Source organism: Triticum urartu, chromosome 5A, assembly GCF_056163025.1.
Source record: "Triticum urartu cultivar PI428250 chromosome 5A, HENAU_Tu73, whole genome shotgun sequence".
NCBI lineage: Eukaryota > Viridiplantae > Streptophyta > Magnoliopsida > Poales > Poaceae > Triticum > Triticum urartu.
In genome coordinates, this window is record NC_141877.1 from 510,514,173 (window position 1) to 510,523,878 (window position 9,706).

The 9,706-nt window shown below is 46.1% G+C and overlaps 1 long non-coding RNA gene across 4 annotated transcripts; it reads right to left on the reverse strand.

Annotated features, from left to right (window-relative positions):
- Positions 1-4,450: 4,450 nt before the first annotated feature.
- LOC147972351 (uncharacterized) lies at positions 4,451-8,113 on the reverse strand. 4 transcript variants are annotated; one of them, XR_015602498.1, is made up of 3 exons: positions 6,579-8,058; positions 6,390-6,470; positions 4,451-4,717 (listed from the first exon to the last, which is right to left on the reverse strand). It is a non-coding gene; the product is annotated as an uncharacterized LOC147972351 (long non-coding RNA). The 4 variants fall into 4 exon arrangements; XR_015602496.1 differs by having other exon boundaries at positions 4,451-4,724; XR_015602495.1 differs by having other exon boundaries at positions 4,451-6,470; positions 6,579-8,113.
- Between the last annotated feature and the right edge of the window lie 1,593 nt (positions 8,114-9,706).

Below are 9,706 nucleotides of genomic sequence, written 5' to 3' on the forward strand. Positions count from 1 at the left end.
TTTTTCACCCTTTTCACCAAGGCCGCCAATCCCCCCCCCCACCGTCCGCCTGCGTTTCACTCAACTAGTCCACCCAATATCCTTCGCCAGCTCCCCCTCCCACCAGATCCACAGCAGAACCCTCTCTGGCGCCGCCGTGCTCACCCCGGCCGTGTGCCCGCTCTTCGGCGTCAAGCCTACCTCCACTGCCGTTCCCATCACAAGGTGGCCCGCACCTCGCCATCTTCATTTGCTCGCCAGCCACCATCGAGTATATCGATGCAGTAACCCTTGCCTCTCTTGTGGTCCGGCCGGGTTTGCATTAAGAAGCCTATTAGTTACTGCTCTCCATTGCGGTGAGGCATATTTCCTCGCAATCCCTCTTCCAAATTCGTTCCATATGTTCCCAAGTTGGCTATAAAATAACAGAGAGCGTATATATGTTCATTATCTACCTTCCTTACTACATAAGCTGTATTTGTTCCAATAAGTTACTGCCTATTTACAGATCACGGGCGCCCGAGTCACACAAACTTAACAAATTAGCCATACATTTTCTAAATTATTGCATGACATGTTTAGAAAGCTTGATACCAAGTTGTTAGTTTTATGCTTATCCTCCTTTCCTGAGTTCCGCATGTGTTCTCTGTAGATGCCGACTAGCAGCGACATCACTCATTCAGGCCATGTATCTTCATCTGATTCGGACAACCCTAGGTCTTCAGCAGATTGTGAGGGATCAAGTAGTCTTGAGCGGGATAGAGCTACAGCAATTACCCTTCCGGTCAGGACACGGAAGAACGTTCCAAGGAAGCCCACACTAGCCTAAAGGTGTATATGAAGTAACCGAGACTGATTTAAAGTCATGGGCTCCAACTAAACCAGATAAAGCACGCATGAGGTCAGGAGTGTGTGTGGATTTGTTGGCAGTGCAAGGCTCAACATTAATCTACCGGGGTTTCGAAAGGCTGACACAGAAACACGACGAAGGATAGTCCAGGAGATCATGGATCACTTCAATGTTCCAGAGCAGTGGAGAATGCAGGTGGAACACGCTGCACTGAAGAAGGCTAGGGATGCTTGGAGAAACTGGAAGCACATGTTGTACAAGAAGTACTTGATTGAAGGCAAGGACCCAATCCCCGCATACCACCAAATTACAAAGGCAGACTGAGCAGAATTCAAAAGGGCCAGGGCAACTCCAGAGTTTGCTGAGAAGAGTTTCAAGCAATCGGAACTTCAAAAGAAGAACATACGCCCCCACCGTATGGGTGTGGCAGGATACTACGGCATGAAACTGATATGGGAACAGGAGGACAAAGAAGCAGTAGCGGCGGGTGGGAATCCGACCTTTAGTGAAATCAGAGGTGAACGCGCTAGAGACTACTTGTGGGCACGTGCAAAGAGGCGTGATGACGGAACTTATTACTTTGAAAATGCATGTGACACCAAACTGTATGAAGTGATGGTAGAGGCTTCCAAGATCCCGGGAAGGTTCTACAGGAACTCAGGGCCATGTGACATTCTGTCCATTGCTCTGGACACAAAAGAGCCCCCTGGTCGTGCAAGGGGTATAGGTGTTAATGTCCCGCACAACAGGGATTTCACACTCAGCAAAGACCAAAGGCTCAACATGAAAAAAGCGAGGAGTGAAATGAAGTAGAATGCATTGTTTGAAAAGTTGAAGGAGATTTATCCGGCTATTCTAAAGGATGTTGAGGAGTCAATGATGATTTAGAAGACTCTAACACTGACAGAGAGCCAGCAGATGGGAGGGGAGGCGGGCATGGATGATGTTGCTTATTGCGCGACAACACTGCACAAGAGTAGGTGTGCATCAGCTGACCCCAGCGACATTGAGACTACAGCTGCTCGTGATGATGCTATATCTGGTCTATCTAGAATGAAAGATAGACTGAAGGTCGTGCTTACACATTATGAAGGTACATTAAAATGTGCAACAGCCTGGGTTTGCCCACCCTTCTTGGAAGTTGGCCTCTTCTTGGACAATGTGCCATTGAAGTCGGGTTGTGTGAAGTGCTACGTGACTGAAGTAAAGCCTGGATTCAATGAATTTGCCCCGAAGAATGTCCTAGGAGACTTCAATGAGCAAAGGACCTTGGGAGAAACATTGTTACACCACATCCATTGGCCATAAAAGGAAATAGAGTTCATCAATGAGATCCCTGAAGCCCCGGCAAGAGCAACCACTGTCGCCCCTCAACCGGTGACGCTCTCCTTGCCATAGCAGCTCCCGCGGGCTGATGCATCAACCTGTGATCAGCCGGCCCGACTTTGTGGCGTACAGGCCATGTCATCCTCTGCGCCAAAGAAGTCAGTGGCAAGGCCTAAAACTGCTGATGACGCACCATCGGTTTAGATGCCGGTCGCTGAAGCAGTGGGGGGAGACCTAGCTGCAGCACATGCTCAGCAGACCAACCTGGTGGAACAGACTGCTAAACAGTCTGATGCTTCAAAACTGCCTGCTAAGCAGTCTGTAGGTCCAAAACCGACTACTCATCAGTCTGTCGGTCCGCAGGCGCGTGATCAGCATACCAATGCGTCAGCACTTCCTACTTAGCAAACCAATGCATTGGCATGACCTCCTTAGCACATCGACAAGTTGGAACCACCTGCACAGAAAACCCGACATAGCTTCAACGCATGGTCAGCAGCCCGATGCCTCTGCTCCTATAGCCCAGAAGTCCGTCACAGCAACACCGCCAGCTCAGCGGTCTGGCATAGATAAACCGTCTGCTAAGAAGTCCATCCAAGCTTCACCGTCTGCTCGGCAGTCTACCTTGCAGGCAACTAGACGTTTTGCCAGAAATGCTTCAAGTACCAAGAAGGAAGTGGCAAAAAAGGCTACACCCACGACCACGAGGAAGGGCAGCGGGAGAGTGAAGAGGAAAGAGAACAATTGCCTCTTACTTAAAGCACTCATCACCCAGAACCAAATTAACAACAGCTTATTCGAATCGGGGAGTAATATTATTTCTGATGCCATGGATGATGAGGAAGTAGAATTGTTGCTTGCTAAAAGTAAAGCAGACGTACTTGAAGCACGCAATTACGTTCATGGCCAGCCATTTCTTGTTGGCGAATACTTTGATGAGTGCAGCTCTAGTTGCCGCGAGTTACATGAATATTGCATTGATCAAATGTCAGCAGGTCATCATGTTTTGCTAGTCCACTACAATAGAGATCATTTCCAACATGATGCTGGTTCCATCAATGTGAGTTTCGAGGACTTACATCTCTTCTTCAACTTCAACGTGCTCGATGCCACTCTTGTTAGATGCCTAATTTTGTAGGTACTTAACAAATTGTGATCAAATTCTCCATACAAAGCTGTAAATGATAAACAGCTAACTGCATTTTATTCCTCTCAGGGGATTGAACGTGCGGAGAAGAAAAAGGGAGAGCATGTATTTCATAGATCCTGCATTAGCAAATGGCACAACATTAGATGGTAAGGACCGACGGGACTGAGCCATTAACACGGTCCTCCGTATCTTCGAAAACACGTCCCATGCAGAATCATTTCTCTGGCCATATCATGAATGGTAAGTCAAGTAAACAACCACGCATACACTGATTGTCTTTCAGATTTCGACATCACTCGTAAGTTCATGGCTTTCTTAATATGTAGCAATCACTGGATATTGGTATTCATTGTTCCAAACAAGAACACAGTTTACTACATTGATTCTCTCAGAGAGTCAACAAATGCTCAGGATCTGATGCATGTTCAGCAATTCTTGGATAGGTATTGAATTCTGTGATGTCGAAATTAATTTACATTCATATCTGGTTCAATAATTGATGTTGTCAAAATTCATCATCATTTGCAGTGTGCTCGCATTGTGGAAAGCTAAACCAGGGAACCAATTCAAGATGGAACAACCCGTGCAGCATGACATCGTTTCTCCAGTAACACACCGAAATCCGTTATTTTTGGAAAATTTATCCAACAGTTTGCAAATAGCTTTCATTACGCTAGTCAAATGTTCAAGATTCTAAATAAACCTCTTTCTATTTTGTCCAAAGAAAAAAATGATACATCTAACACGGGTTAGGTTGTTCCTAACAGGACAAATACATGACTAATTTTGTACAAAAACTTTCAGTGTCCTCAGCAAGAAGCAGGGACCAACCTTTGTGGATACTATGTTTGCAGACACATGATCTCCATCTGCAAATCTGCTGATAGTTGTGACGATCCTCGCAAATTAGTACCAGTAAGTCTATCTTAATTAATATCTTCTACTCCACTCATATGGCACATTCTGGTCTTAAAAATATTGTAGCTCATCTTAAAATCGAGGACCCCTGAACCGCTCCCGGCTGGTGAATTGCTGATGGTTCGGAGATTTATCAGCGACTTCTTGTGGCACCCGGCTCAGAGAAACCGGAACGCCCCGTATTCTAGCCCAGAGATCGAGGAGAAGTCTCTGGAATACGGCACTGCTTGACATAGAACAAATCAGCTCTTATTACAAGAATAATAATTACACGGGTCTGGTGTTACAATGATCACATCAGCATGGCGACACTACGCCTGCGATACTACACTTGCTCTATGCTAGCAGCGGAACATCTCGTAGCAGCGGAAAACTTCTAGCAGCAGAACAATGACGAAGGTGGTGAACTCCACTCCGCAGGGACTCTGGCTGGGACACGATCTAGCTCGCACGAACGGAAACCACGACAAGCAATCAAGCAATCACGGCATCACCTGCAATCTAGCATGACACGCCAGGTCAGTACATTGAATGTACTTGCAAGCTCACAACAATCATAAACATCAAGGCAAGACAATAACATAACATCAACAGGTTAATTAATTATCAACTACCATGATGAAGCAACTACTAAGCATGAGATAAACTAATACAATGCTGATACATCACCATCTCAGATCTCCATAACCATATCTCTCTTGGCTAACCGGCCAAGCAATATACCCTCTCGATCAACTCATGATCGAAACCATAACGTGATCTTTCCGGCGATCACTACCATGACCAACACTTGGTCTCAAACTATGATCTTTCCGGCGATCACTACCAGGACCAACACTTGGTCTCCAACCTCATCATCAACATCCTGCCAATCTGTACTGCTCAACATATCAACTTATAAATCACCTATAAGTCATTCCGTCATGTGAGTGTTGATCGAACGGTGGGATCTAGTACGGACGTGACTATCGATAGATTAAATACACTCTGTAGAGGTAGCACACTGTACCCACACCACAGAACCCATGGCCTCGCACTCCCATTCGGGTGGACCAACGGCGTTCCGACAAAACCGATCTATTGCCATGACACTCTCCCGGCAACTCCGACCCAAATCCCCAACGGACTGGTCCTGGGTGGCCCCGTGTCTACCAAAGACACCCCGACCACCGTCGTGGTCAAAACACTCCCACTCGGGGACTCGGATCCATAAAAACAACAACGAGCACACAAGGTTATGTCTGCTTACCAGGCCAGGGTACGCACACCCATAACCTTCCCTAGTTGGAGGCACCGGCGAGATGCACGACAATAGACCGCATTAGGGCCTTCCCATAAAGGCAAATGTGGTTGTACTGGAAAAGCCCGGTTCGGCGGCACCTGACCAACTTAATGACGGAATTTATCCCCAAAAATATAACTGCAATGACTGATACTCCGATATCAACTATCAAACTAGAATCCAAATCATAGCAATATCCAACAAATAATCCAAGCATAATATCATCCTCTCAAAATACTCCAAGGGTAGCACTACACTACTGTCATGATGAATCCAGAAACAATAATCCTACTACTCCAATAACAAGAACAAAGCTATTCGGCTAAGGTCCACATGTAAACATCATTTCCAAAAATAATACCCCAAGCAACAGAACATCAACTAGCACCATGAAAATAATCATACTAACCACTAATAATCCAAAGGCAGCATGATATCCAAAGTAATACTCCCAAAGATAATAACAGGTATCATCATGAAGATAATCATACTAACCACTAATAATCCAAAGGCAGCATGATATCCAAGGTAATACTCCCAAAGATAATAACAGGTATCATCATGAAAATAGTCATACTAACCACTAATAATCCAAAGGTAGCATGACATCCAATGTAATACTCCAAAAATATCATATCCAACACCACCATGAAAATAATCATAACATAAGCCACTAATAATCCAATGGCAACATGTCAACCACATAAGCTGCAAAATATAAGTCCTAGAACTCCAAGCAACATCATGGCAATAACAAGATCAAAATACAACTCTGAGAAATTGCCATGCACAAAGTCATGTAGCTAAAGCAATATTTTAACAAGTTCAAATAATTTAAACCATGTCACTGCATTGCAATCATGCAAATGGAGGGTGTGGCTTGCCTGGGGTGGAAGAAATCACCGGGAGAAAGTGCGAGAAACTCGCGGAAAGGATCACCGGAAAACGTACTCTCTCGAAGGGGGCTGAATAAGGGCAAGGGGAAAATGGTCATTTTCAGAATGTCAAAACATGGTGAAAATAGTTCCATCAGAACGGGCTCGATGAAACGAAGAAGTGGGCTTTGGAATCACCTCATTTGGAGTTGTGGTTAAAAAGATATGAGGTGTTTTCTGCCAGGGACCCATCTGTAATGAAAAACTTCAAAATCTGGGCATGGACAGAAAAACAGAAAGTGCCTTCGGGTTGAATACGTTTTCTGTAAAAGAAAACGCCTTTCCTGCCGCAGAAGAGAGTAATACGCTTACCAGAAGGGAAAACGTACTTTAGATAAAAGAAAGGAAGAATATGCTTTCGTCGGAGGAAAACGTACTCTGGGAAATACGTTTCTACTTAACCACGTGGACAGTGGTGAGGCCGGGCGTGGGTCGCTAACGTGCGGGTCTCGCGGGGTGGGACCCGTCACTTATCCACATTGGCACCTGGGGTCAACGCGGGGCCGGCTCCGGTGTGGCTGACTGGTGGGGCCCGCCTTATCCACTCCCTCTCTCTCTCCTCCCTTCCCTTCTTCTTTCTCCATCCCGACGGCGCGCCCGCAGAACAGAGGAGGAGCACGGCGCTGGCGCTCGTCCGGCCGGCTCGGGACGACTCAGGCGACGCCCCGGCCACCGAAATGCTCCGCGCGGAGAGGCGCACCCGACTGGGGGCAGCACGCTCACCGGGGAACGCGGGGACGAGCGGGGCCGCGACCACGGCGGACAGCAGATTTGGTCGGTGATGGGAAGCACGACTAGAGGCCGCCAGAGGGCAAGGAGGAGGGCGGGGAAAGCTCGGGGAGGTCTAGGGGCTCTCTGGTTGTAGCTAGGAGAGGAGAAGGGCTCGGGTTGCTGCGAATTTAGGCGGAGGCCAGGGGCGTCCATGGCGGTGATGAGTGGCAATAAGAGCTTCTGGAGCTCAGGCGAGTGGACGGGGAGGGAGATACGAGTGAGGGGAGGCTGATGAGGTGCTCGAACGACTCGGGGGAGGGCTTAAATAGCCGCGAGGCGAGGAGGCCGAGCTGGCGTCGCCGCGGACGCGTGTGCTCGCGCATGAGCTCGGGGAAGGCGATGGAGAGGGAACAGACGAGGGGCAGGGCTCACGGAGACGAGGGCGAGCTCGAGGACAAGAGGAGAAGGAGCCGAACGCCATTAAAGCCTCGGTCGGCTACAGCTCGCCCGTGGGCGCGCGACGACGAGAGCTGACAGAGGGGCTGACGGAGGGGTAGAGAGCTCCAGGATGACGGGGACGACGCGAGCCATCTGTGGGACATGATCACGTGTGCGAAGGCGACGAGAGGAGGAGGGGGCCCAGCACAAATAGCCACTGGACACGCGCACTGCACACAGAGCGCGTGCATAGGCATGCCATTGTCGTGGTCACCATGTGCACTGGCATGTAGTGGGGGAGAGGGGCTTGAAAATGTTGTCTAGTGAGTAGCTCATCCAGGGGAGGCCTCAGACGTGGTGGTAGTTTGGTGAAAACGGCTCTGGTTAAAAGGTAAGCAACCTCTAAAGTTTACTGCAGTAAAGTTGATCAACTAAGTGTGATCAACAGAGAGATGCTATGGGTCAAATGTTATGTCTGGGGTGATTAACTAAGGAAGGAATATGATCCTGGAGGTTTTTAGGCATAATGGAGCACAAACTAATATAGTTGCTTTGTAACTCACATTATGTGCCCAGAATCAAGATTTGGATGATGCACTCACATGGAGTAACCACTTGAGTTCAAGTTTGGCAAGGCTTCATGATTTGATCATATAAAGATGTTGTATAAGTTTAATACCAATTAGATTCACCAAAATGGTACTCGCTTCACAAACATCCTTGCTGACCAGAAACTTGCAAAAATTCTAGAGGAAAAATGGCTTGATGAAACATGCCCAAAATGGGTTGCGGTAGGTTATATGGATAATAGAAGTCCTAGAAAAATTGGCAGCCATAATGGATCAAGATAAAATATACTTGCTTCACAAACTGAAATTTTGGACAAAATCAAAGAATTGAAAGTCAGATCACATGGAGGCATGAAATGCGCTCTACTTTGGTGGAGGGCTATGATATGATTATATGAGGGATCATGCAAAATGTCAACTCATTTGGATATGCCTAACTTGTACTTCCTTCACAACCACTTCCCTTAGACAGGAACTTTGGAAAAATCATAATTAAATAATTACTAGGCAAATGAGGTTGCACTTTGGCATGTGGCAATGATATGGACAGGAAAAGGGGTCCAAGGAGTTTTAGGTCAATTGGGAAAAGATAAATGGCACTTGCTTCACATTCTGCCATTCAGGACAGAATAGGAAATGAATTAATTGAGCAAGATGATAAACATGACAAATGAAATATTTTGCCATATTTTGGAAATATATGACCCAAACAATTTATTAGAATTATTTGAGAATTTTAGGAGTTATGGAAATAAAGGTTCCTTCACAACCTTGGGCAGACAGGGTTATTCCTTTAATAGAAAAAGGAATATTCCTGAGAAAAAGAAATTAGGGTTTGGTCAAGCAGTGGAGTGACATGATCTTGGCAAGGTTTTGAGAATGATGAGCCACTTGAGAAGGAAAAAGAGGATGACTTTGCAGGTGACAAGGCCACAGAACCACTCCAAAAAGAGAAAGCAGAGCAAAAACCAATAAATCAAAAAGAAAAAGAAAAGGGCCAAAATCCAGGCTGTTACACTTCTTCCTGGATCACTACATCAATCTCACTGGTGATAATGAAGATTTCAGCATGCGTTCTCCTGAAACATTGAGTAAGAGTTAGTCGCTAAACATATAACACATGGATCCATTGTTTTCCATCTGATGAGGTCTTCGTATTTGGTACACTATGATTAATTATGTAATGCATATATGTGTGGAAAAATCATTGGAATTTAGCTACCATATGCTCAATTGCAATTGTTGCGAAATCTGATGAATGTTCTTCCTGTGGCCACTATTCGTTCAATTGAATATTGTGGCGAATTTGCTTTTTGCGTGCCGATTCAAAATGGGATATTTTTGTTTATTTGTTCAATTGAATATTGTGGCGAATTTGCTTTTTGCGTGCTGATTCAAAATGGGATATTTTTGTTTTAACCTGGCAATTGCCCCGCACACGGTTCAACTTAATGAGTGTGTGCGATCCACATCGGAAAGCATACGTCAATCGTAGCGGAACCGTCGGTGATACACAGCAGATCGCAAATGATTTGCAACGCTACTACC